Source organism: Danio rerio, chromosome 4, assembly GCF_052040795.2.
Source record: "Danio rerio strain M-AB ecotype USA chromosome 4, GRCz13ab, whole genome shotgun sequence".
NCBI lineage: Eukaryota > Metazoa > Chordata > Actinopteri > Cypriniformes > Danionidae > Danio > Danio rerio.
The window spans coordinates 53,968,295-53,994,101 of record NC_141024.2 but is presented as its reverse complement, the minus strand read 5'-3'; the positions used below and the strand labels follow the sequence as shown (position 1 = coordinate 53,994,101).

Here is a 25,807-nt window from a genome sequence, read left to right as displayed (position 1 = left end):
ATTATGTATTTATATTATTGTTTAATATATTGTGTATATAAAACTAAATATATATATATAGAGTATTGTTTTTATATAATGTGTATAATAAGTAAATATATATATATATATATATATAATATTGTTTTAATATATGTGCACAATAAATAAATATATATTGTATTGTTTTTATTTATTGTATATTATACATTTTATATATTAAGATATGTTTTTATTTTGTTTTTTATATTTTTTAAATTGTTTTGCGATTTTAATATTTGTATTCATTTTAATAAACCATTTTGCATATTACTTGTTTTTGTGTGCATTCATTTAAAGTTATTACATAAAGAAATATAACATATATTAATATATATATATATATATATATATATATATATATATATATATATATATATATAGTATAGTATATATTTATATATTAATAAATAAATATATATAATATACTTATATATACATAAACATGCATACATATGTTTAATTGAAACATTTGCATTCATTTTTAATTAACGTAATATGCTTTTTAAGAACAATATCCACATAATAATAGTAATATCAATATAATTGCCTGTGTTACATCAGTAAAATTTCAATAAGAGCGCAGCTGATTGGCTCCGCTAAAACCGACACTGATTGGATATTGTGTTACACAGATCGTGTGTTCGAATCCAGCACGCAAAAAATGACATTTAGAGTGACATGCAATATGCAACTAAAATACCACATTATGCACAGTCACAAAGCCGCGAACACTACTGCAAGCGAAATTTGTCGCATTTTTCCGTGTTTTTGCGGCTTGTTCGCTTGCGAGTGAGCGAGAAGATTGGACCCCTTCCTATGCTAAGCAAGCGCTCTACCATTTGAGCTAATTCCCCTCAGAAAAATTCAAATTGGTAGTTTTTGGCGTGGTCAAAAAAAAAAAGATCACATCTGCTCTGTGGTGGCCTCTTTGCCCTGCCCGCCGTTTAGTCGTCAAATTGCCTGGAATAGTGCGCTTTTCTTTTAAAGCCCTACCTATTCCTGCACCAGTAAACGTGTGAGGAGCCCTGCATGCCGAATGACTCAGAATGACTCAGTTACTCAGAAATCAATGCACATTGGCACCACCTTGGATTGACATTCTGCTACATTCCTGCAAGGCCGTTTTTTTTTTTATTCATTCCCTACAGCTTTGACAGCACCACACAACAAGCTTGAGGTTCCATGGTGTAATGGTGACCACTCTAAATCCAGCGATCTGAGTTAAAATTTCAGTGGGACCTGTTATTTTGCCAGCACCGCACAAAAAAAAGCTGGAATAGAATGTTAATCTCTTGAAGGCCAGGGAATGACATTTACTCTGGGCTTTCTAGTGCTTTAGGCAGGAAGTGGCCGGTTAGCTTAGCTCGTTAGACTACGGTGGTAATAACGGCAAGGTTGTGGATTCGATCCCTGTACTGGCCAAGCTCTTACCCTCTTAGGCCTCAGATGCATTTAAGGGCTCTGCTCTGTCTTACACACGTCTACGCTGCAAAAAAACTATGAAACGGCAGCTGAAATAGCTTAGTTGGGAGAGTGTTAGACTGAATATCTAAAGGTCCCTGGTTAGAACCAGGGTTCGGTAAAGTAGTGTTGTTTTTCAGTTTTGGGCACAAGAGTTAGGTGACCGAAAGGCACCCAAAAAGCCTAGCTGCTGCACCCTTAAGTCCAACTGCTTCCACTTCACCAAAAAGTTATCTTACTTCCAGATGGTCACGTCACTTCTGGTGATGATTAAATCAGGAGAGTTTCACTTTAAACCTTTTCGCTTTAAAAAGGCATGAAAACAGAGGTGGAGAATGCAGTCATTGTTCCCGCTTCCTCTCGCATGCAAAGCAAGCGCTTAACCATTTGAGCTAATTCCCCTCACAGCAATCAATAGTTGGCGATTTTCGACGTGGTCAAAATAGAAAAAAAAGATCACATTTGCTCTGTGGTGGCCTCTTTGCCCTGCCTGCCGTTTAGTCGTCAAAATGCCTGGAATAGTGCGCTTTTCTTTTGAAGGCCCTACCTGGTCCTGCTCCAGTAAACGTGTGATGAGCCCTGCATGCCGAATGACGAGTTACTCAGAAATCAATGCACATTGGCACTGCCTTGTATTGACATTCTGCTACTTTCTGGCAAGGCCGTTTTCTTTTTTACATTATTTTCTCTTTAGCCCGAGCAGCACCAAGCAGAAGACTTGAGGTTCCATGGTGTAATGGTTAGCACTCTGGACTCTGAATCCAGCGATTCGAGTTCAAATCTTGGTGGGACCTTGTTTTTTTACCAGCACCGCACAAAAAAAGCTGGAATAGCATTCTTATCTCTTGAAGAAAATGACAGTTACTCTGAGCTTTTTAGCAAACATGGCAGAAAGTGGCCTGTTAGCTCAGCTGGTTAGAGCGTAGTGCTAATAACACCAAGGTTGCGGGTTCGATCCCCGTACTGGCTAACATTTTACCCTTTAAGGCCTCAGAGGCATTTCAGGATTCTGCTTAGTCTCACAGACATGAATGCTGCAGGATACTTGTGAAAAGGCAGTTGAAATAGCTCAGTTGGGAGAGCAATAGACTGAAGATCTAAAGTTCCCTGGTTCGATCCCGGGGTTGTAAAACAGTGGTGTTGTTCTATTTTGTGCACAAGGGGCAGGTGACTGAAGGCCCTACCTGGTCCTGCTCCAGTAAACGTGTGAGGATCCCTGCATGCCGAATGACGAGTTACTCAGAAATCAATGCACATTGCCACCGCCTTGTATTGACATTCTGCTACTTTCTGGCAAGGCCGTTTTATAATTTTTTTTTTTAATATTTTTTTTCTTTAGCCTGGGCAGCACCAACTGGAAGACTTTTATTAAGCTTGGCAGTAAGTGGCCGGTTAGCTCATACTGCCACTTGTAAGTCGTGGTTATTCTTGGTCACACCGGCCAATCACTTTGTGAGCTGGAATCAAGATTCACCCTATTCTTGGTTAAGGCAGCCAATCGTGTTCTGAGTTACAATGAACGCTATGGCCAATCAGAGCCCTTATACCATCCATGATTTGTACTGTAATAAAAGATTTCGTTGCGGATTAATTCGGAAACCAATTGCAAAGTAAGTATTTTTTTAACAAGGTGGTTTAAATGAATAACCATTACAGTAACGTTAATTACTACAAAATAATTATTATATGATTGTTATAGATGTTTTATAACGTTATTTGGTAAGATTAATGTTAGCCGACCAAGCAAACTGTACAGTTTTACTACAAACATTTTAATGCAGTTATTAATTAATTAATATGGATCATGCATGATTGCATCACTAATAATAAACCAACAATATAAGGGTCACACATCAATCCATCACTAATAATAATGTTATTATTATTAGTGATGGATTAAATTGTGACCCTTATATTATTGGTTTATTATTAGTGATGCAATCATGCGTGATCCATATTGTTTTATGCTTTATGATTAGTGATGTATTATGCGTGAGCATTATTAGATAAGTTTATGATTAGTGATGTAGTGATATGTGAGCGTTATTATACTATTTGTTTATAATTAATGACTGATGAATTGATCCTTATATTTATTATTAGAGAAGTGATTGATTAATGTGTGAGAATAATGCACGGGCATTATTGTAACTATGGTAGTAAATGACAATATAAAGTGAAGTAATGTATAATAACTGCATTAAAATGTTTGTAGTAAAACTGTACAGTGTGCTTGGTCGGCTAACATTAATCTTAACAAACAACGTCATATAACATCTATAACAATCATATAATAATTGTGTTGTTGTAATTAATGTTACATAGATGATTAATAATGATAGATTAATAATGTTAAATAGAGCTCACCGGAATGAATTATAAAATTGTATAGCTTTGAGGCGTAATGAATAGTGCGACAAATAGAGTTAAACAACCTCTTTGCTTGCCATTTTAAGACTTGCTGTCTTTTTTTAGTCTCTGTGTGCAAAAACGTCTTGCCTCCTATTCAGCGTTGGCGCTGTGGCTTAGTTGGTCAAAGTGCCTGTCTAGTAAACAGGAGATGCCTTATGCACAGGTTTCATGTTTGCTTTTGTTAAGAGTAACGAGTGTTTACGCAGCGGGATGTTTAGCAGTCGGTTTCTTAACAAAACTCAAATCCTTAAGAACGCTGCTCGTTCAAGAGGGCTTTGGACGATGCCTTTATATAGCATAGTGTGGTAATGCCTAACCAATTGGACTTTAATATTTCAAGTCCAGACATTCCCACATGCAGCGCTACCGTTGTTAGTTTTTTTTTTTTTTTTGGAATTAAACATTTAGCCAGTATCAAGGTCATTTGGCGCTGTGGCTTAGTTGGTCAAAGTGCCTGTCTAATAAACAGGAGATCCTGGCTTTGAATTCCAGCAGTGCCTTGTCCGCAGTTGGCTGTTCATTCATGGGCCAGAGAGTACTAAAAAGTGCTTTCTGTCCAACAGTTCTAGAGGAAGCAGAGTACTTAGGCTCTGTGGTGCAATGGATAGCGCATTGGACTTCTAGGTTGTGAGCTGAGCCATTCAAAGGTTGTGGGTTCGAGTCCCACCGGAGTCGGAAGCTTTGCACTTTTTCTTCACTGACTTAAGGTGTGGTGCGTTTCTAACATTTTAGGCATCTGTCCATCCCGTTTTGCTTCTTTCTTTCATTGCGCAGTGCAGGCTCAGATACTAGGGGTACTCTACAATAAAGCAGATGACTTAATTGAGCTGTTTTAAATAAGGGAGATTAGAAAACGGTGTAGGGCCTAGTGGGCTTGAGGAATGACTCGTCGGCAACCTGTGGTTTTGGGGAAAAGTAACTGCCACCTATTGTTGAGATCACGCCTTTTGGATTTGTCGTACAAGAGCCTCTTTATGCTTGTGCAAAGCAACTGAGTAGAAAGCACAGTAATTTTTGCTTCCCCCCCACTGTCTTAGATGAAACTGCGTTTGGAAGTATCGTATCCAGAGGTTTTTTCTTTTAGTGTTAAGACTAAGTTGGCCAGAGCACCTGTCTTGGGAACAGCAGGTGCTAGGTTCAAATCCAAACTGCACCTTTCCCTCAGATTATGGGAGAGTGGCTTTCTGATCTGAAACTCTTTCAATGGGCGATAGCATATGTTTGTCCTGATTTCCATTTTCCGAGCTGACTCTGGTTTTGGATGACATGGCCAGGCTTGAGACATGATCATCCAGACTCTAAAGGACCGCGTCCGGCTTGTCAGCATTTTCTGCATCCTGACATGCTGGTTTTTGTTGTGTATTATTTTTTCTTCTTCGATTTTTGTTATCGGGCAAATGTCTCTTACTGTAAAATTCTGTGGCGCTGTGGCTTATCTGGTCAAAGCGCCTGTCTTGTAAACAGGAGACCCTGGGATCAAATCCCAGCAGCGCCTTAGTCCAGCTGGTGCGTGTGCTTGTTTTATAGAGCTCACCGGAATGAAATATGAAATTGTATAGCTTTGAGGCGTAATGAATAGTGCGACAAATAGAGTTAAACAACCTCTTTGCTTGCCATTTTAAGACTTGCTGTCTTTTTTAAGTCTCTGTGTGCAAAAACGTCTTGCCTCCTATTCAGCGTTGGCGCTCAGGCTTAGTTGGTCAAAGCGCCTGTCTAGAAAACAGGAGATCCTGGGTTCAAATCCCAGCAGTGCCTTATGTACAGGTTTCGTGTTTGCTTTTGTTAAGAGTAACGAGTGTTTACACTGCGGGATGTTTAGCAGTCGGTTTCTTAACAAAACTCAAATCCTTAAGAACGCTGATCGTTCAAGAGGGCTTTGGACGATGCCTTTATATAGCATAGTGTGGTAATGCCTAACCAATTGGAATTTAATATTTCAAGTCCAGACATTCCCACATGCAGCGCTACCGTTGTTAGTTTTTTTTTTTTTTTTTTGGAATTAAACATTTAGCCTGTATCAAGGTCGTTTGGCGCTGTGGCTTAGTTGGTCAAAGTGCCTGTCTAATAAACAGGAGATCCTGGCTTTGAATTCCAGCAGTGCCTTGTCCGCAGTTGGCTGTTCATTCATGGGCCAGAGAGTACTAAAAAGTGCTTTCTGTCAAACAGTTCTAGAGGAAGCAGAGCACTTAGGCTCTGTGGCGCAATGGATAGCGCATTGGACTTCTAGGTTGTGAGCTGAGCCATTCAAAGGTTGTGGGTTCGAGTCCCACCAGAGTTGCAAGCTTTGCTCTTTTTCTTCACTGACTTAAGGTGTGGTGCGTTTCTAACATTTTAGGCATCTGTCCATCCCGTTTTGCTTCTTTCTTTCATTGCGCAGTGCAGGCTCAGATACTAGGGGTACTCTACAATAAAGCAGATGACTTAATTGAGCTGTTTTAAATAAGGGAGATTAGAAAACGGTGTAGGGCCTAGTGGGCTTGAGGAATGACTCGTCGGCAACCTGTGGTTTTGGGGAAAAGTAACTGCCACCTATTGTTGAGATCACGCCTTTTGGATTTGTCGTACAAGAGCCTCTTTTTGCATGTGCAAAGCAACTGAGTAGAAAGCACAGTAATTTTTGCTTCCCCCCCACTGTCTTAGATGAAACTGCGTTTGGAAGTATCGTATCCAGAGGTTTTTTCTTTTAGTGTTAAGACTAAGTTGGCCAGAGCACCTGTCTTGGGAACAGCAGGTGCTAGGTTCAAATCCAAACTGCACCTTTCCCTCAGATTATGGGAGAGTGGCTTTCTGATCTGAAACTCTTTCAATGGCCGATAGCATATGTTTGTCCTGATTTCCATTTTCCGAGCTGACTCTGGGTTTGGATGACATGGTCAGGCTTGAGACATGATCATCCAGACTCTAAAGGACCGCGTCCGGCTTGTCAGCATTTTCTGCATCCTGACATGCTGGTTTTTGTTGTGTATTATTTTTTCTTCTTCGATTTTTGTTATCGGGCAAATGTCTCTTACTGTGAATTTCTGTGGCGCTGTGGCTTAGCTGGTCAAAACGCCTGTCTTGTAAACAGGAGATCCTGGGCTCAAATCCCAGCAGCGCCTTAGTCCAGGTGGTGCGTGTGCTTGTTTTATAGAGCTCACCGGAATGAATTATAAAATTGTATAGCTTTGAGGCGTAATGAATAGTGCGACAAATAGAGTTAAACAACCTCTTTGCTTGCCATTTTAAGACTTGCTGTCTTTTTTTAGTCTCTGTGTGCAAAAACGTCTTGCCTCCTATTCAGCGTTGGCGCTGTGGCTTAGTTGGTCAAAGCGCCTGTCTAGTAAACAGGAGATCCTGTGTTCAAATCCCAGCAGTGCCTTATGTACAGGTTTTGTGTTTGCTTTTGTTAAGAGTAACGAGTGTTTACGCAGCGGGATGTTTAGCAGTCGGTTTCTTAACAAAACTCAAATCCTTAAGAACGCTGCTCGTTCAAGAGGGCTTTGGACGATGCCTTTATATAGCATAGTGTGGTAATGCCTAACCAATTGGACTTTAATATTTCAAGTCCAGACATTCCCACATGCAGCGCTACCGTTGTTAGTTTTTTTTTTTTTTTTTTGGAATTAAACATTTAGCCTGTATCAAGGTCGTTTGGCGCTGTGGCTTAGTTGGTCAAAGTGCCTGTCTAATAAACAGGAGATCCTGGCTTTGAATTCCAGCAGTGCCTTGTCTGCAGTTGGCTGTTCATTCATGGGCCAGAGAGTACTAAAAAGTGCTTTCTGTCCAACAGTTCTAGAGGAAGTAGAGCACTTAGGCTCTGTGGCGCAATGGATAGCGCATTGGACTTCTAGGTTGTGAGCTGAGCCATTCAAAGGTTGTAGGTTCGAGTCCCACCAGAGTTGCAGGCTTTGCTCTTTTTCTTCACTGACTTAAGGTGTGGTGCGTTTCTAACATTTTAGGCGTCTGTCCATCCCGTTTTGCTTCTTTCTTTCATTGTGCAGTGCAGGCTCAGATACTAGGGGTACTCTACAATAAAGCAGATGACTTAATTGAGCTGTTTTAAATAAGGGAGATTAGAAAACGGTGTAGGGCCTAGTGGGCTTGAGGAATGACTCGTCGGCAACCTGTGGTTTTGGGGAAAAGTAACTGCCACCTATTGTTGAGATCACGCCTTTTGGATTTGTCGTACAAGAGCCTCTTTATGCATGTGCAAAGTAACTGAGTAGAAAGCACAGTAATTTTTGCTTCCCCCCCACTGTCTTAGATGAAACTGCGTTTGGAAGTATCGTATCCAGAGGTTTTTTCTTTTAGTGTTAAGACTAAGTTGGCCAGAGCACCTGTCTTGGGAACAGCAGGTGCTAGGTTCAAATCCAAACTGCACCTTTCCCTCAGATTATGGGAGAGTGGCTTTCTGATCTGAAACTCTTTCAATGGCCGATAGCATATGTTTGTCCTGATTTCCATTTTCCGAGCTGACTCTGGGTTTGGATGACATGGTCAGGCTTGAGACATGATCATCCAGACTCTAAAGGACCGCGTCCGGCTTGTCAGCATTTTCTGCATCCTGACATGCTGGTTTTTGTTGTGTATTATTTTTTTTCTTCGATTTTTGTTATCGGGCAAATGTCTCTTACTGTGAATTTCTGTGGCGCTGTGGCTTAGCTGGTCAAAGCGCCTGTCTTGTAAACAGGAGACACTGGGCTCAAATCCCAGCAGCGCCTTAGTCCAGGTGGTGCGTGTGCTTGTTTTATAGAGCTCACCGGAATGAATTATAAAATTGTATAGCTTTGAGGCGTAATGAATAGTGCGACAAATAGAGTTAAACAACCTCTTTGCTTGCCATTTTAAGACTTGCTGTCTTTTTTTAGTCTCTGTGTGCAAAAACGTCTTGCCTCCTATTCAGCGTTGGCGCTGTGGCTTAGTTGGTCAAAGCGCCTGTCTAGTAAACAGGAGATCCTGTGTTCAAATCCCAGCAGTGCCTTATGTACAGGTTTTGTGTTTGCTTTTGTTAAGAGTAACGAGTGTTTACGCAGCGGGATGTTTAGCAGTCGGTTTCTTAACAAAACTCAAATCCTTAAGAACGCTGCTCGTTCAAGAGGGCTTTGGACGATGCCTTTATATAGCATAGTGTGGTAATGCCTAACCAATTGGACTTTAATATTTCAAGTCCAGACATTCCCACATGCAGCGCTACCGTTGTTAGTTTTTTTTTTTTTTTTTTGGAATTAAACATTTAGCCTGTATCAAGGTCGTTTGGCGCTGTGGCTTAGTTGGTCAAAGTGCCTGTCTAATAAACAGGAGATCCTGGCTTTGAATTCCAGCAGTGCCTTGTCTGCAGTTGGCTGTTCATTCATGGGCCAGAGAGTACTAAAAAGTGCTTTCTGTCCAACAGTTCTAGAGGAAGTAGAGCACTTAGGCTCTGTGGCGCAATGGATAGCGCATTGGACTTCTAGGTTGTGAGCTGAGCCATTCAAAGGTTGTAGGTTCGAGTCCCACCAGAGTCGCAGGCTTTGCTCTTTTTCTTCACTGACTTAAGGTGTGGTGCGTTTCTAACATTTTAGGCGTCTGTCCATCCCGTTTTGCTTCTTTCTTTCATTGTGCAGTGCAGGCTCAGATACTAGGGGTACTCTACAATAAAGCAGATGACTTAATTGAGCTGTTTTAAATAAGGGAGATTAGAAAACGGTGTAGGGCCTAGTGGGCTTGAGGAATGACTCGTCGGCAACCTGTGGTTTTGGGGAAAAGTAACTGCCACCTATTGTTGAGATCACGCCTTTTGGATTTGTCGTACAAGAGCCTCTTTATGCATGTGCAAAGTAACTGAGTAGAAAGCACAGTAATTTTTGCTTCCCCCCCACTGTCTTAGATGAAACTGCGTTTGGAAGTATCGTATCCAGAGGTTTTTTCTTTTAGTGTTAAGACTAAGTTGGCCAGAGCACCTGTCTTGGGAACAGCAGGTGCTAGGTTCAAATCCAAACTGCACCTTTCCCTCAGATTATGGGAGAGTGGCTTTCTGATCTGAAACTCTTTCAATGGCCGATAGCATATGTTTGTCCTGATTTCCATTTTCCGAGCTGACTCTGGGTTTGGATGACATGGTCAGGCTTGAGACATGATCATCCAGACTCTAAAGGACCGCGTCCGGCTTGTCAGCATTTTCTGCATCCTGACATGCTGGTTTTTGTTGTGTATTATTTTTTTTCTTCGATTTTTGTTATCGGGCAAATGTCTCTTACTGTGAATTTCTGTGGCGCTGTGGCTTAGCTGGTCAAAGCGCCTGTCTTGTAAACAGGAGACACTGGGCTCAAATCCCAGCAGCGCCTTAGTCCAGGTGGTGCGTGTGCTTGTTTTATAGAGCTCACCGGAATGAATTATAAAATTGTATAGCTTTGAGGCGTAATGAATAGTGCGACAAATAGAGTTAAACAACCTCTTTGCTTGCCATTTTAAGACTTGCTGTCTTTTTTTAGTCTCTGTGTGCAAAAACGTCTTGCCTCCTATTCAGCGTTGGCGCTGTGGCTTAGTTGGTCAAAGCGCCTGTCTAGTAAACAGGAGATCCTGTGTTCAAATCCCAGCAGTGCCTTATGTACAGGTTTTGTGTTTGCTTTTGTTAAGAGTAACGAGTGTTTACGCAGCGGGATGTTTAGCAGTCGGTTTCTCAACAAAACTCAAATCCTTAAGAACGCTGCTCGTTCAAGAGGGCTTTGGACGATGCCTTTATATAGCATAGTGTGGTAATGCCTAACCAATTGGACTTTAATATTTCAAGTCCAGACATTCCCACATGCAGCGCTACCGTTGTTAGTTTTTTTTTTTTTTTTTTGGAATTAAACATTTAGCCTGTATCAAGGTCGTTTGGCGCTGTGGCTTAGTTGGTCAAAGTGCCTGTCTAATAAACAGGAGATCCTGGCTTTGAATTCCAGCAGTGCCTTGTCTGCAGTTGGCTGTTCATTCATGGGCCAGAGAGTACTAAAAAGTGCTTTCTGTCCAACAGTTCTAGAGGAAGTAGAGCACTTAGGCTCTGTGGCGCAATGGATAGCGCATTGGACTTCTAGGTTGTGAGCTGAGCCATTCAAAGGTTGTAGGTTCGAGTCCCACCAGAGTCGCAGGCTTTGCTCTTTTTCTTCACTGACTTAAGGTGTGGTGCGTTTCTAACATTTTAGGCGTCTGTCCATCCCGTTTTGCTTCTTTCTTTCATTGTGCAGTGCAGGCTCAGATACTAGGGGTACTCTACAATAAAGCAGATGACTTAATTGAGCTGTTTTAAATAAGGGAGATTAGAAAACGGTGTAGGGCCTAGTGGGCTTGAGGAATGACTCGTCGGCAACCTGTGGTTTTGGGGAAAAGTAACTGCCACCTATTGTTGAGATCACGCCTTTTGGATTTGTCGTACAAGAGCCTCTTTATGCATGTGCAAAGTAACTGAGTAGAAAGCACAGTAATTTTTGCTTCCCCCCCACTGTCTTAGATGAAACTGCGTTTGGAAGTATCGTATCCAGAGGTTTTTTCTTTTAGTGTTAAGACTAAGTTGGCCAGAGCACCTGTCTTGGGAACAGCAGGTGCTAGGTTCAAATCCAAACTGCACCTTTCCCTCAGATTATGGGAGAGTGGCTTTCTGATCTGAAACTCTTTCAATGGCCGATAGCATATGTTTGTCCTGATTTCCATTTTCCGAGCTGACTCTGGGTTTGGATGACATGGTCAGGCTTGAGACATGATCATCCAGACTCTAAAGGACCGCGTCCGGCTTGTCAGCATTTTCTGCATCCTGACATGCTGGTTTTTGTTGTGTATTATTTTTTTTCTTCGATTTTTGTTATCGGGCAAATGTCTCTTACTGTGAATTTCTGTGGCGCTGTGGCTTAGCTGGTCAAAGCGCCTGTCTTGTAAACAGGAGATCCTGGGCTCAAATCCCAGCAGCGCCTTAGTCCAGGTGGTGCGTGTGCTTGTTTTATAGAGCTCATCGGAATGAATTATAAAATTGTATAGCTTTGAGGCGTAATGAATAGTGCGACAAATACAGTTAAACAACCTCTTTGCTTGCCATTTTAAGACTTGCTGTCTTTTTTTAGTCTCTGTGTGCAAAAACGTCTTGCCTCCTATTCAGCGTTGGCGCTGTGGCTTAGTTGGTCAAAGTGCCTGTCTAGTAAACAGGAGGTCCTGGGTTCAAATCCCAGCAGTGCCTTATGTACAGGTTTCGTGTTTGCTTTTGTTAAGAGTAACGAGTGTTTACGCAGCGGGATGTTTAGCAGTCGGTTTCTTAACAAAACTCAAATCCTTAAGAACGCTGCTTGCTCAAGAGGGCTTTGGACGATGCCTTTATATAGCATAGTGTGGTAATGCCTAACCAATTGGACTTTAATATTTCAAGTCCAGACATTCCCACATGCAGCGCTACCGTTGTTAGTTTTTTTTTTTTTTTGGAATTAAACATTTAGCCAGTATCAAGGTCATTTGGCGCTGTGGCTTAGTTGGTCAAAGTGCCTGTCTAATAAACAGGAGATCCTGGCTTTGAATTCCAGCAGTGCCTTGTCTGCAGTTGGCTGTTCATTCATGGGCCAGAGAGTACTAAAAAGTGCTTTCTGTCCAACAGTTCTAGAGGAAGCAGAGCACTTAGGCTCTGTGGCGCAATGGATAGCACATTGGACTTTTAGGTTGTGAGCTGAGCCATTCAAAGGTTGTGGGTTCGAGTCCCACCAGAGTTGCAAGCTTTGCTCTTTTTCTTCACTGACTTAAGGTGTGGTGCGTTTCTAACATTTTAGGCATCTGTCCATCCCGTTTTGCTTCTTTCTTTCATTGCGCAGTGCAGGCTCAGATACTAGGGGTACTCTACAATAAAGCAGATGACTTAATTGAGCTGTTTTAAATAAGGGAGATTAGAAAACGGTGTAGGGCCTAGTGGGCTTGAGGAATGACTCGTCGGCAACCTGTGGTTTTGGGGAAAAGTAACTGCCACCTATTGTTGAGATCACGCCTTTTGGATTTGTCGTACAAGAGCCTCTTTATGCATGTGCAAAGTAACTGAGTAGAAAGCACAGTAATTTTTGCTTCCCCCCCACTGTCTTAGATGAAACTGCGTTTGGAAGTATCGTATCCAGAGGTTTTTTCTTTTAGTGTTAAGACTAAGTTGGCCAGAGCACCTGTCTTGGGAACAGCAGGTGCTAGGTTCAAATCCAAACTGCACCTTTCCCTCAGATTATGGGAGAGTGGCTTTTTTTTTTTTTTTAACACTTTTATTGTTTCAGAAAGGTGTGATACATTCTTACTGTATTAGTAACCAAATACCAATCAAAGAACTCCCGCCCCATCCCGACGTTCAAAATAAAAATAAAAATGTAAAAAAAGAAAGGAACAGAATAAAAAAATGCATTCTCATGCGAGGAAAGTAATACAAAAACAAATAAATAGAAAATAAAGATTAACTAAAATAAACTTAAAGATAAAAATAAAAAGGGCAATTTTGTTAAAAATTAAAAATATATAAAAAAATAAATACCAAAAAATTAAAAAATTGACATTTCAACATATACCATCCAGTGAAATTATATTAAAGTTAGTCATTACAAACACAGTGTATTTTAACAGTCACATTGTTTGGGATTACTAAACAGTCAGTGCACTGTTATTTAAAAAATGAAGGAAGAAGTCCCAAATCTTGTAGAATATGTGCATTTTTTGTTTGATTGAATAAGTCAACCTTTCCATTGCTATACAGGAAGACATTTCCTTAATCCAGAGTGACAAAGATGGAGCATGAGTACTTTTCCAGTGAATGGCAATCAGGCACTTTGCATGTAATAGACACAGATTTATAAACTTCTTTTTATATGACTTCAGCGATAAGGCAGGTGGGAAAAGACCAAGGATACAGATTTTATGGCAAAAAGGGATTTCTTTACCAATAGTTTTAGAGATTACACCAATTATTTCTTTCCAAAAGAATTGCAAGTGCTCACATTGCCAAACACAATGGAACAGTGTGCCCTTGTAAGTCAAACATTTTCCACAAATGTCCAGAATATTTCTATTAAATTTATTTAACATTTCTGGTGTTATATATGTTCTCATTACCCAATTATATTGGATTAATTTAAAACGGGTATTGATTGATAATGTTTGCGCTTGAAGACAACTTTCTTCCCATTCATTTTCTCTAATATCTATTTGAAAGTCTTCAATCCAAGCCAGTCTTTTATGATTTGTAGATTCTTTGGAAGCATTAACAAATTTGCTATATAGTGTAGAAATTTAGTATTTGGCACTGGGATCTTTAACTGCAATTTCTTCTAAACTACTTAGGGTCGGACACTAATATGAATGATTTTAGATCTTATAAAATTACGGATCTGAAGATACTTAAAAAAATGAGACTGAGGAATTTTATATTGTAAGGTCCACCCAGTTGGCCCAATGCCGGTGTCCACTGGTGGATGAAGGTTCACTGCATGTTCGGTCTTTCCAGTGCACAATGTTGATTTATATTAAACTTAACTCATATCTGACTCCAATTTTAGTATGAGATGGTTTAGAATATTAATATATTTATCCTCGTTTTATCTGACTCCAATTATAAAACATTAAGAAGATTATATCAATATGTAATTTAGATAAATGTTTGAACCGTTTGTCTTCACTAGTAACTATTACATCCGTTCATTCGGGTGCTCATGTCGCTCAGAGAAATCGCCTCGGCCGAAGGCGTCCCTCACGGTCACACTCCGGTCAGTCTTGAATATTAAACAGAGGTAAATTGACTAATACTTTAGATGGCCGCTACCAGCGCGCTCGTTCTAAAATACTTTAGTTAGTCCCGCTTAGATGTACACCTTTGAGTTAAGACAATCATCATTTCTAATTAGAGGTTAGGGCATTAATATAAATGTACCCGACTACTGGACTCTATAGTAACTTTGGTTTTCACCAAGCCCATGGTTTCCCATATGAACTTAGTTTAGAATAATATTACCTTCAAACAAAGGTCGGGTACCCAATCTAGGTTAGTCGTGCAACACCTTGTTGACCTAGACGGAAGTTATCGCCCTTTCCACCTAAGTACACATGAATCAATATCAAGAGTCAGCCGGATCCCTAAAACACAATTAGTGTGCCCAATGCTCCATCTCAATTGGATTTTAGTCCGTCTACTGACCTGACGCAAGACGTGCGGAAACAAGGATACAGCGTAATCTACTTAAATTAATAATTACAGAATTACAGAGTGAGCAAAATATGGTCAAACATTACAATTTATTAGTCAGGTAAATGTATTATGCCAATTCAATCAGTCAATTCATAAATGATCAATACAAAACATCAAATTATCAAAGATAAATCCAAGATGAAAAAGATGCATTCCTGACTTTGTAATATACATAACATGGCGCAAGCCATGTTATGGGCTGATCTGGTTAGGCAGAATCGCCCTGAGTTTTTCTTAGACCTTACCTTAAATAATCCAAGAATTCCCTCAAGGAAGGGGGTGTGAATAACAAAGAAGGCATTCACACTTAGTGTAAAAGTCACACCCCTCACAGTGGTTCAAAAGATGCCTGAAGTTATATATTTATTGTTCTGATTATGTCTATTTCTGAGAGAATGAGACCATTGTACCAATCGCACTGAGACATTTCAAATGATATCAAACATGATGGTTAAAGTCAGTTTGGTTAATTCTAGAACATTCAAACATTGAAATGGCCATATGTGTGAGTTGGGGGGATGAAGCTGAGTCTCAGCATAGTCAGATGCAAATGCAGCAGGAACTGGTTTTTCACGCATTCCCCCCTGGTGGGTTGTGGAGTTCATTGGCCCTGTCTTCAGCTCATGTTTTGAATTGTCAAAGATATCAGAATATTTGTAATATTTCAATTCTTACAATATCTTTCCTTTAAGGTTTCAAAGGACATCAATATATTATCTTCATAAAGATCTGATATCTTTTGCAAGCCTTTCTGGAACCACAGCTTAAAACCCTTGTCTGATTTCCCTGGTACGAATAATGAATTACCCCAAATGGGAGAGAATTTAGAAAGTACCGGGGTTTCTCCCAGCTCAACCTGTGACTCATGCCATGATAAAATAGTGGCTCTCACAAATGGGTTAGATGTATTTTGTTTGAGTTTCTTTAAAGAATCAGAGTATAAATATGTGTCAAGACTCAAATTGCCTGTACATTTTTTTTCAATCTGTATCAATGGAATGCTAGGTGAGCCAGCAAACCAATAACATGCAGATCTTAGCTGAGCTGCCTTAAAATACCAAAAAAGATTAGGGAGTCGCAGCCCGCCTCGTTCATAAGGAAGATACAGGAGTAATAAGCGAAGCCTTGAGCGTCTATTATTCCAAATAAATTTAATAAATGCCTTTTTCATATTTGAGAAAAAGGAAGGAGGAGGGGTCAGGGGGATTGACTGAAACAAATATAGAAATTTAGGGAGAATATTCATTTTAATGGTATTCACCCTTCCAATAGTAGTGAGAGGAAGAGACATCCATCTGTTCAAACTTTCGTTTACCTGAGTTATCAGAGGAGTATAATTGGCTGAGATAAGATTTTTTACTTGTGGAGTAACTTTGATTCCCAAATATCCAAATCAGTCTACAGAAGTTTCATAAGGGTGTTGTATTACTGGATTTTGTCTCTCCTGTTCATTAAGAAAGAGGATAGATGACTTTGAATAGTTAACTTTGTAACCTGAAAATTTTCCAAATTTATTAATCAATTTGTTAAGATTTGGTATTGAATCTTTAAGTTTTGTTAAAAATAAAACAATATCGTCTGCGTAGAGAGATATCCGATGCTCTACACCTGCAATTTCAATTCCCTTTATAAATGGGTGAGTTCTAATTGCTATTGCCAAAGGTTCCAAAGTCATTACAAATAATAAAGGAGAAAGTGGACAGCCTTGACGTGTGCCACGATATAAATTAAATGGTTTGGAGATTAAGTTATTGGTAATTACTTCTGCAGTTGGACTTTGATACAAGGTCTTCACCCACTGGCAAAAATTCTGTCCACATCCAAAACGGCTGAGTATGTCAAATAAATAGGACCATTCGACTCTGTCAAATGCTTTTTCTGCATCTAACGATAAAATACCTGTATCTTTAGAGCCATCCATTTCATGAACGATATTTAGTACTCGCCTGATGTTATGAAAGGCCTGTCTGTTTCGAACAAAGCCATTTTGGTCCATTCCTATTAGGACCAATCTCATTGTAAATGGTGTTTTTAAAATTGTTATAAAGTCATTAATCGTTGGAGCTTCAGTGGTTTCATTTATATATATTATTTATTTCTCACACATAATTAATATGATACTGAATTAAAAAACAAGCAGGAAAGGATGGCTATGATATCATAAATAATCTCTTCAGACTCACACTTTTATTTTCTTTTGGCTTTCCATGCTATATGTATAAATAGTGTGATTAACACTAACTATAGCAGCCAAAATAAAAGACATTTAAAGTAAGAAGTTGAAGAGCCTGACTAAAGCAGACTCTGTCCTCCATCATGGTGACTTCAAATGAACAACAGAACTTTTGTTCACATGACAGAAATAAAGTCAAAGGTCAGTAATAGGTGAAGCTCCATGATAAGTTGTTTAATGTGATGAGTTTTTTTAAAGATGTTGAAAAATAACATTTTTTATTGTGTAATTTGTTTTATTTTTATTGATTATTATTTTATTTAGAGTTTTTTTTTCTCAGTTGATTTCATCTTTGGTTTTGGCTTGTGTTTTTCTGTCCTTCAGTGATTCTGCTTGTTAACAGTTGTTCATCAACAATTCTCAATCCTCCTTTAATTAGACACTTAATTGTCTCATTAACTTCATCACTGTCTGAGTGTTCAGCCCTCTGTAGTGAGGACACTAGTTAGGATTTTGCTCTGGAATTTAAGGCTTACGTGTGTTCGAATGAAAAATACAGACTATGGGATTTGTTTTTAACAGAAATATTCTGAAAACTGAATTTACGAATGTAAAATGTTGAAAACAGCAGATTACTGGCAACCACTGCTGCCAGTATTTTGACATACATTAAACAGATATTTTACACAATAACAGTTTGCTAATTAACACTCTGGGTGTTAAAATTTTTAACACTTTCAAAAGTGTTATTTTAACACTTATAGTGGTTCCCATATAAACACTGAGGGAGTGTTAATTTTAACTCTAAGATAGTTAAATCTACCAAATCTAAAATTTGCAGTGTGAGATCGATAAAAAATACAGACTGTTGAATGTGCTTTTAACAGAAATATTCTGTGAACTGAATTTATGAATGTGAAAAACAGCAGATTACTGGCAACCACAGCTGCTGGTATTTTTCCTTAAAATCTAAAAATGAAAAAAGAAAGAAAAACAGCAAAACTGTTTTTGTGTCACCATTGTGGAGGATAATAGCGTCTCTGTTCAAGTCCAAGATGAACTAAGAAAATTTGATGTTATGCTGCATCTTCTTTTGTTTAAAGGTAACTGTGTAGTTATTAATGCTGTCAAAATCTGTTTGCTACTTGCCATCACACATGAAAACATTATTGCATCTAAAGACTTTACATTTTTGTGCACTAAGCTATGATTTTGTAAACTGAATATTGTATTAGTTCATGATATATGGTTATTTTTTGTAAATTTATACAGTTATATAAAACTTCCATGTTTTTCACAAAAAGATTCTGGCAACCACAGCTGCTGGTATTTTTTCAGAAATTGAACAGATATTTTACACAACAAGAGTTTGCTTATTAACACTCTCTTGGTGTTGACAATGTTAACACTTTCAAAAGTGTTATTTTTAACACTTATAGTGATTCCCATATAAACTCTGAGGGAGTGTTAATTTTAACTCCAAGGTAGTTAAATCTACTATCTAAAATTTGCTGTGTAGAACCATTTATTTTAAGAGTGAAAGAACCATTTGGGGTTCTATTTAATGAACCCTTAAAATGGTTCTATTTAGAACCTTTTTGGGGTTCCATATATGAAGCGCTTGATAGAACCATTTTTGGTTCTATATAGAACCGTTTCTTTTAAGAGTGTATGCGCGGATGTATACCTGACCGGTGAGCCGTCTGACAAGTGCCCTTCTGAATCAAATCAGCAGGATGCCTGACTTTAACTGCAGTTCGGCAGTTTCACTTTAACTCATGAACATTTCATTCATGATAAAACTTTCGTGACAAACTGGGGTATTAGACGCACATAAGAAGCAAGAACTAATGAGAGTGTTATGGAATAACGCTCGCCAAATGGAACGAAAAAAAACTTCCGCATTTCGCGACGTGTGTTTGTGTGTACAGAGATAACCGTGATACAGTAAGTGTGTGACATTTAAAAGTATATAGTGTTTACACTGTCATAATGGGCTATTTTAATGTTTTTAAAGTTAGTCATTATGAGTATGGAAAATGTCTTTTCCTGCATTTATTCTGCTTCAGGAGTCAGTCAGTTGACTGTAAACAACACAACAAACAGTGCAATAAATAGTTTTGAAGAAAAATTTGCTGTCGTTGAACCTGAGAAAACTTTGACAATAATCATAATGATGTAGTCTCCATGCTGTACTAATAATTATGATGAAACAATTTTTAACTGCGGGGACATATCTTTATTAGTACAATTTGGCTGTATTTTTTGTGTTCCTTTCAAAAAAATGCTCAAAAGAAATTTTATATTTATTGTCCCCCCCTACTGTTAAATCAGATTTACGCCCATGATTATACAGGAGCAGAATGTGGGAGGTTATTAGCATTGTTTTTAAGATTGTTTAACTCTTGTTTTACTTAAAGAAGCTTAAAGCTCCAAATTTACCTGCCCATTTAGCCTCATTACAATAAGAGACAGTTTAAGAGCAGCAGTCTTGTGTGTTTAAGACTTTATTTCAGCTCTAATAACTTGTTTTAAAAATGCTCAATCACACTCAATCTTCGGTATTCTGAGAGGCAACAAGTCATAACCTTGCATTGTAATACTGTCAAGGCTTCACTTGAGTAAATAATTGTGAATAATATGCATGTGTGCGTGTGTGTGTGTGTGGTCTTGATTATAGAAGAAAAACTGCTGAAACACTCATCAGAATCTCAAAGTAAGAGTGTCATCAAGTGTGTGTTAGTGATGGAGAAAACTCCACATGTGATGGAGATTTAACTCTACTGTTGGTGTATTTGTGTGTCTTATGATGATCAAACTACATTAAAGTGTCGTTAATGTTAATTCAGAACAGTAAATGAATCTTGTAGAGCATTTATTAACCCTAGTTACTGACTCCTGATGAATGAGAGTGATCAGACATTTACTGAAGCATTATTAATCCACAGTTGTGCTTGTGAACATCAGTTAATGCACTGAGAGTCAACAAGAACTAACAGAGAACAACTTTATTGTCATCAACTAACATGAACAGATCAGTAAATACTGGAATAAATGTGCTTTTATTGTTCAGTTCAAGTCAAATCATGAAGAAGAAGAAGATCAGAAGAGCAGAAACAAATGTCACACTTCATTTCTCCTTTATTCATTGAGCTGCTGGATTTCTCTACAGTCAATTCAAGATTTGACAGAGATTCAGACAGGATTCAGACATTTCCATGTTCATCATCACATTCTAATATCAGCAGTGGATTTGACATTGACTTTTATTATTTGTGCTCAAACAACAGAGAAACAATGAAGAAGATCAACCTGTAGACAAGAATGAGCTGATCTGAACACAGCAGCATCCTGGAGGACACTTCATTAACATCAATGATGATACTGATGAAGACTGACGCACGCACGCATGCATGCACACATGCACACAAACACGCACACATGCACGCAAACACGCACGCAGACAGACTTTCTTTCACACACACACACTGTCTGTCGCGTACACACACACACACACAAATACACACACACACACACACACACACACACACACACACAGACGCACACACAGGTAAAATCACACTGTTGTTTTCTCTTATTCACACATTATTCACTCTCACTCACACACACACTCACACTTTGGGAGTTTTGAAGTTTGATTGGTTAATACCACAATAAACAGGAGTTCTGTCTTCTGGAAGCACTCGTAAAACTAAACTAAACAAGCAAACTAAATCCTGCTTCACAAATTCACTTGATTTTGATTGTATTGTAAAAAAAACAGGAAAATGTGTATATTACTGTTAAATGAAAATCTGAAATATTTTATGGCTTATGGCTATGATTTAGTAATAATTTTTATTTATTTTTATTATGTTTTTAATGAAATTGGTCTTACAGTTAATATTTTCTGTAGTATATTTATTAATTCTGGTACTTTTACCATAAACCTACATCTCAACCATTTGGTAGAGGCTGATATTTTAGAAATAATGTGATGTGTTGAATAAAAATGCACGGATTGTGTTAACTAGCGACATTAGGAGTTAAGAAATGCAATCAAAAAAATTTCTATTGCTTTTGTCTTGGTGTGACAGTTAAAGGGTTCTTTGTAATACAATTTTGTCCTTTAATACAGCAGTAAGATATACAAACTGTGCCCTTAATTTGACCTGCTCAAAGAAAACACTCTTTCTGGATGTATCAAACAAAACTCATGCACAGAAGACAGCATGAGCATTTACAGCTAATAAACTCATGTCAATATTATCCCGCCTGCTTTTTGAGCGCTGACAGGCGGGTCTTACACGGCTATGATTGGTTATTGTCCTTAACAGAAAGGGCTTTAGAAATATAAGCGCTGTTCACCCATGGCGGGAAGAATACGCGATTATCACAGGTAATAGACACAGTGGAGAAAACTTAATTGCACATGAGACACGCTCATGTCTGGATCCACAGCTTTAACAGCTAAGAAGATAGGAAAAGTTACCTTACAAACTGGCCAGCGGGTCAAATGTCCAAAGTGAGATAGCGAGAGATAGGCAGGGGTGAAGTTTTACAACATTTTTCCCTAATAGTAAACTAGCGGGTTGTATGCTGTGCCGCCTCGCCCTCGCGCCTCCGTCCTTCGCCATAGTATTGCGACATCGCGCATAGGAGATAAATGACGTCATCAAGTAATAACCGGTTATGACCTATTACTGAACTGATATCAATCATTTTGACACCCCTAGTAACGAGTAACGATGCAGCACATAAAAAATCTATCGGAGTAAAAGAATTGTTGTAAAAAAAAATAAATGAGTGAAAAAGAAGAGAGAACCCAGTCCAGGAGACTCGGAACAAGCAGAATTCCTTTATTGAGACGTGTTGGTTAATCTGCAGTCATACAGCGTCTTTAAGATGTCCATGTGTCTGCAAGAGCCTACTAGAGGTCCGCAGTCTGCAAGTTCTTTCACAAGTCTCTCACAAGTCTCACACAAGTCTGAATTAAGACAAAGATTTCATGGCTATATTGTGTTCTTAGGAGGAGGGGATATGGCTAAACAAAGCATGCAAATTCAGTATTGGAGTCAGCATGGCATAGGTGTTAAAAAACGGCCCAGCTACTGACCACACAAGTTAATTAACATAGGGTTTCTGTAGCATAAAAGCAACACCCGAAGACAAAGACAGAGTCGTTTAAAGCATTTGCATCACTGGCTTAGCCTGTAGTCAGAGAGATAAAGGTTAAATGTCCCTCCTAGCTGGCATGTCAATGAAATAATATAATTAAAAACCAGAGAATATAACTTTTTAGTTATACGTAGATTATTGTTCATTTGGAATTAGATGATATAAATTTATATTTCCACAGTATTAAACTCATGGAAAATATGTACTTAAGTAAAAGTGGAAGTAGGAGAAAAAAGTAATACTCTAGTAAAGTACAGATACTGCCTTTTAGTACTTAAGTACAGTAGTGAAGTAGTTCTACTTCGTTACTATACATCTCTGTAAACGATCAATACAAAACATCAAATTATCAAAGACAAATCCAAGATGAAAAGATGCATATCCTGACTTTGAAATATACATAACATGGAGCAGGCCCTATGTTATGGGCTGATCTGGTTAGGCAGAATCGCCCTGAGCCTTTCTCAACCCTTACCTTAAATAATCCAAGAATTCCCTCAAGGAAGGGGGTGTGTGTATAACAAAAGGCATTCACACTTAGTGGAAAAGTCACACCCTTCACAGTGGTTCAAAAGATGTCTCTGTTTTCAGCTCATGTTTTGAATGGTCAAAGATATCAAAATATTTGCAATTTTTCAACTCTTACACTGTAAAAGCTCTTTGTGCATCTGTGATGGCTGCTTATATTTTGAAAAATAGTATACAGAAATGAGAGAAAGTAATTCAACACCTTTAATACCTTTTTTAAAACTCTTTCGACACATTTAAGATGCAGAGGGAGAATAAGGCTCGGCGGAGCAATTCTGCCGTTGCAGAGGTGCAATGGTAGTCAGCATTGGAGTATTATGAGTGCTTAATATAGTCAATACTGATATGAAGAATAAATAAAAGAGGGGCACAGCTATAGAGCCGCTGCAGTGGTGCTATGGGTTAATGTAACTTGGCAGGGTGTCTCCTCTACTGTTGCAGAGGTGCACTGGTAGTCAATGTAGTATAGTCATGCATGTTCCCGTAAGAATGTAAAACCCTGTCGTTAGTGATATGTAGAGGTGAGAGTAAATAAGGGGTCGGCTAGAACGTCGCTGCAGTTGCGCTATATGGGATTGTAGCTCAGCTGAGCTTCTCTACTGCTGCAGAGGTGCAGTGGGTCCGTGTGGAGGCAATGTGTGCTCCTGCATAAGCATATGCTGCTGTATTTATGCAGGGGAGTGTGATGATACTGGTATAGGAAGCTTATATATGAGCTTGATTAGAGCATTGCTGCTACGGCAATTGAAATTTGAGTGACCCCTAAATGTGTCAGAGCTGGTAAATAAGAGTGAATGGAAGTAAGGAACAATTGGAGTTTGGAGGGAAAATTAAAGGAAGAAAAGAGGGAAAGAGGCCTAGAAATGCATGCAGGTGGAGGTCTGCTGGTGAGGATCAGCTGGGCTTCCCTGATAAGGTTTTACTCTCTTGAGGTATAAGAAGCTAAGAGGGTTTGAAATGGTTGTGTGTGTGTGTGTGTTTGGTGGTGGTGGTGGGGCGGTGAGGGGGGGGGGGGGGGGGGGGAGTTTTTCATCCTGCAAAGTTAGATCAGCTATGCTGTGGTATAATGTTGGATGAAATTTTGATGTTAGCTCAGAACATCTCAAAACCAAAGTCTAGAGTGAATATGGCATTAAGGGTGTGGGCTGAAGATGAATTTGCATATGTGAATCAGAAACATTTCCATTCAGTAAATGTGCAAATAAAATATGATGCACACTTATTAATGATTCCTACTTGTCTTCTTCGTGATAAATAGTAGGCAAAATCTGATATGCAGTGGGGGAAAAGAAGGAAAATGAGTTAATCAGACGCTGGATTCGAACCGATTTCATGCTCTTGCATTTTACGAGCTGCGCCACAGAGACTGTTAGGAGTACTGCAACATTTTACACATATAAATCACACTTTTTCCTGTTTACTACACTCAGTGCGATGTTCAGACCCAACTGTGTTAACCGCATCAGCTAAACTCTCCCACTCAATTTTTTTTTTCTTTTGTTATTAATTCCGGTGGACAAACAAATAACACCAAATAACACCGTTTTTCTCTGGTCTACCTCCGAAAGGACACCTCTAATTCACATTCTGTTCAAAGTTTCTCTTTTCGCATGCTTTTGCCATTGCTTTTTCCTTTGGTTTTGCCAAAGTAGAGTCATTAGCATATTCAGGAGGCAGGGAGGGGTTTTGCGCTCGTGCATGTTGCACTCAGTTTTACGTTCATTTGGATGTACAAAAGAATATGCGTGGGATTTAGCGTACGCAGTGTTTCATACATCTGAATTTCATACTTCTGAAAAATGTACACATTTCAGCTTTGTGCGTACGCAATGTTTTAGTATGATTTCCACGCAAGTCTTCGTACATGAGGCCCCTGATGTGCCAGCGTCTTGCGGGGATTCAGGCTCGATTGCAGGCGAGGCATCGGGTGAAGTTTTGAGGAGAGGGGGGTTCTGGCTGGAGGAGTTGTTGTTTGTTTGTTTTTCATGTCGGAAGGTTAAATGATGCTGAAGCATAGGTTAAATGCTGGAGCGTTTGTAGTGGGAAGCATTCTTCCAAAACGAAGATAGAGCAATAAGGAGAAAGTGATCCGTTTATATTAAGCTAGGATCACTCTGATTGGATTATTACTGATTAAGGATGTGTGGCCAGCAGTGCTCAATCATATCATGTGCTCCTCTCGAAATTAGTTTATGAAACATCTCTTAAGCTGCATCGAATGAGCGAAACTCTGTAGACATTGATCAGATCTGTACGGTTTCTCTCCTGTATGCATCCTCTATTGTGTTTTCAGATGTGTTAACCGATTAAATCTCTTGTCACATTGTGAACATTTATACAGTCTCTGCAGTGTGAATCGTCTGGTGCAGTTTAAATTTTAGAGCTGTAATAAAAGTCTTCTCACACTCAAAGCACATATACTCTTTCACACCAGTGTGGATCTGCATGTGGTCATTAAGGTTTGCTGATTCGTTGAAACTCTTCCCACACTGAGTGCATGTCAATTGTTTCTCTCCAGTGTGGGTCTTCATGCGTTTATTAAGGTCTGAGGAGTTGCTGAAACTCTTTCCACACCGAAGCTGCGGTCACATTAGAGTTTGAGCATGGAAAATTCTGTTGTACGGCACTGCAAAAAGGGGCGGGATTAAACAAGATTTTTAGACATTAAAAAGGAGAGCGTTTGGTCCATATTTTACATTTCTGTCCAGAGAAGTCATGTTTTGATCTTCGATAGGTCTCACACTATCAAGTGATGTGATTTCGCAGGTCAGAGTTCACCAAGCTTGAACTTTACAATGCAGTGAACTGCAAAACTGCACGAACTTGCATTTCCGGTCTGACGCATTCGCGTGCGT

General features: G+C 39.1%; 10 non-coding genes across 10 annotated transcripts; all 10 read left to right on the top strand.

The window, feature by feature from the left end:
* The first annotated feature begins 4,480 nt into the window (after positions 1–4,480).
* trnar-ucu (transfer RNA arginine (anticodon UCU)) lies at positions 4,481–4,569 on the top strand. Its single transcript is given in 2 exon segments — positions 4,481–4,517; positions 4,534–4,569. It is a non-coding gene; the product is annotated as a tRNA-Arg (tRNA).
* A 746-nt stretch (positions 4,570–5,315) lies between these two features.
* Positions 5,316–5,389, top strand: trnat-ugu (transfer RNA threonine (anticodon UGU)). The gene has a single exon. It is a non-coding gene; the product is annotated as a tRNA-Thr (tRNA).
* A 694-nt stretch (positions 5,390–6,083) lies between these two features.
* Positions 6,084–6,172, top strand: trnar-ucu (transfer RNA arginine (anticodon UCU)). Its single transcript is given in 2 exon segments — positions 6,084–6,120; positions 6,137–6,172. It is a non-coding gene; the product is annotated as a tRNA-Arg (tRNA).
* A 746-nt stretch (positions 6,173–6,918) lies between these two features.
* Positions 6,919–6,992, top strand: trnat-ugu (transfer RNA threonine (anticodon UGU)). The gene has a single exon. It is a non-coding gene; the product is annotated as a tRNA-Thr (tRNA).
* A 1,528-nt stretch (positions 6,993–8,520) lies between these two features.
* Positions 8,521–8,594, top strand: trnat-ugu (transfer RNA threonine (anticodon UGU)). The gene has a single exon. It is a non-coding gene; the product is annotated as a tRNA-Thr (tRNA).
* Positions 8,595–9,288: 694 nt separating this feature from the next.
* On the top strand, positions 9,289–9,377 carry trnar-ucu (transfer RNA arginine (anticodon UCU)). The gene is given in 2 exon segments: positions 9,289–9,325; positions 9,342–9,377. It is a non-coding gene; the product is annotated as a tRNA-Arg (tRNA).
* Positions 9,378–10,122: 745 nt separating this feature from the next.
* Positions 10,123–10,196, top strand: trnat-ugu (transfer RNA threonine (anticodon UGU)). The gene has a single exon. It is a non-coding gene; the product is annotated as a tRNA-Thr (tRNA).
* Positions 10,197–10,890: 694 nt separating this feature from the next.
* trnar-ucu (transfer RNA arginine (anticodon UCU)) lies at positions 10,891–10,979 on the top strand. Its single transcript is given in 2 exon segments — positions 10,891–10,927; positions 10,944–10,979. It is a non-coding gene; the product is annotated as a tRNA-Arg (tRNA).
* A 745-nt stretch (positions 10,980–11,724) lies between these two features.
* Positions 11,725–11,798, top strand: trnat-ugu (transfer RNA threonine (anticodon UGU)). The gene has a single exon. It is a non-coding gene; the product is annotated as a tRNA-Thr (tRNA).
* A 186-nt stretch (positions 11,799–11,984) lies between these two features.
* Positions 11,985–12,058, top strand: trnat-agu (transfer RNA threonine (anticodon AGU)). The gene has a single exon. It is a non-coding gene; the product is annotated as a tRNA-Thr (tRNA).
* Positions 12,059–25,807: the final 13,749 nt, after the last annotated feature.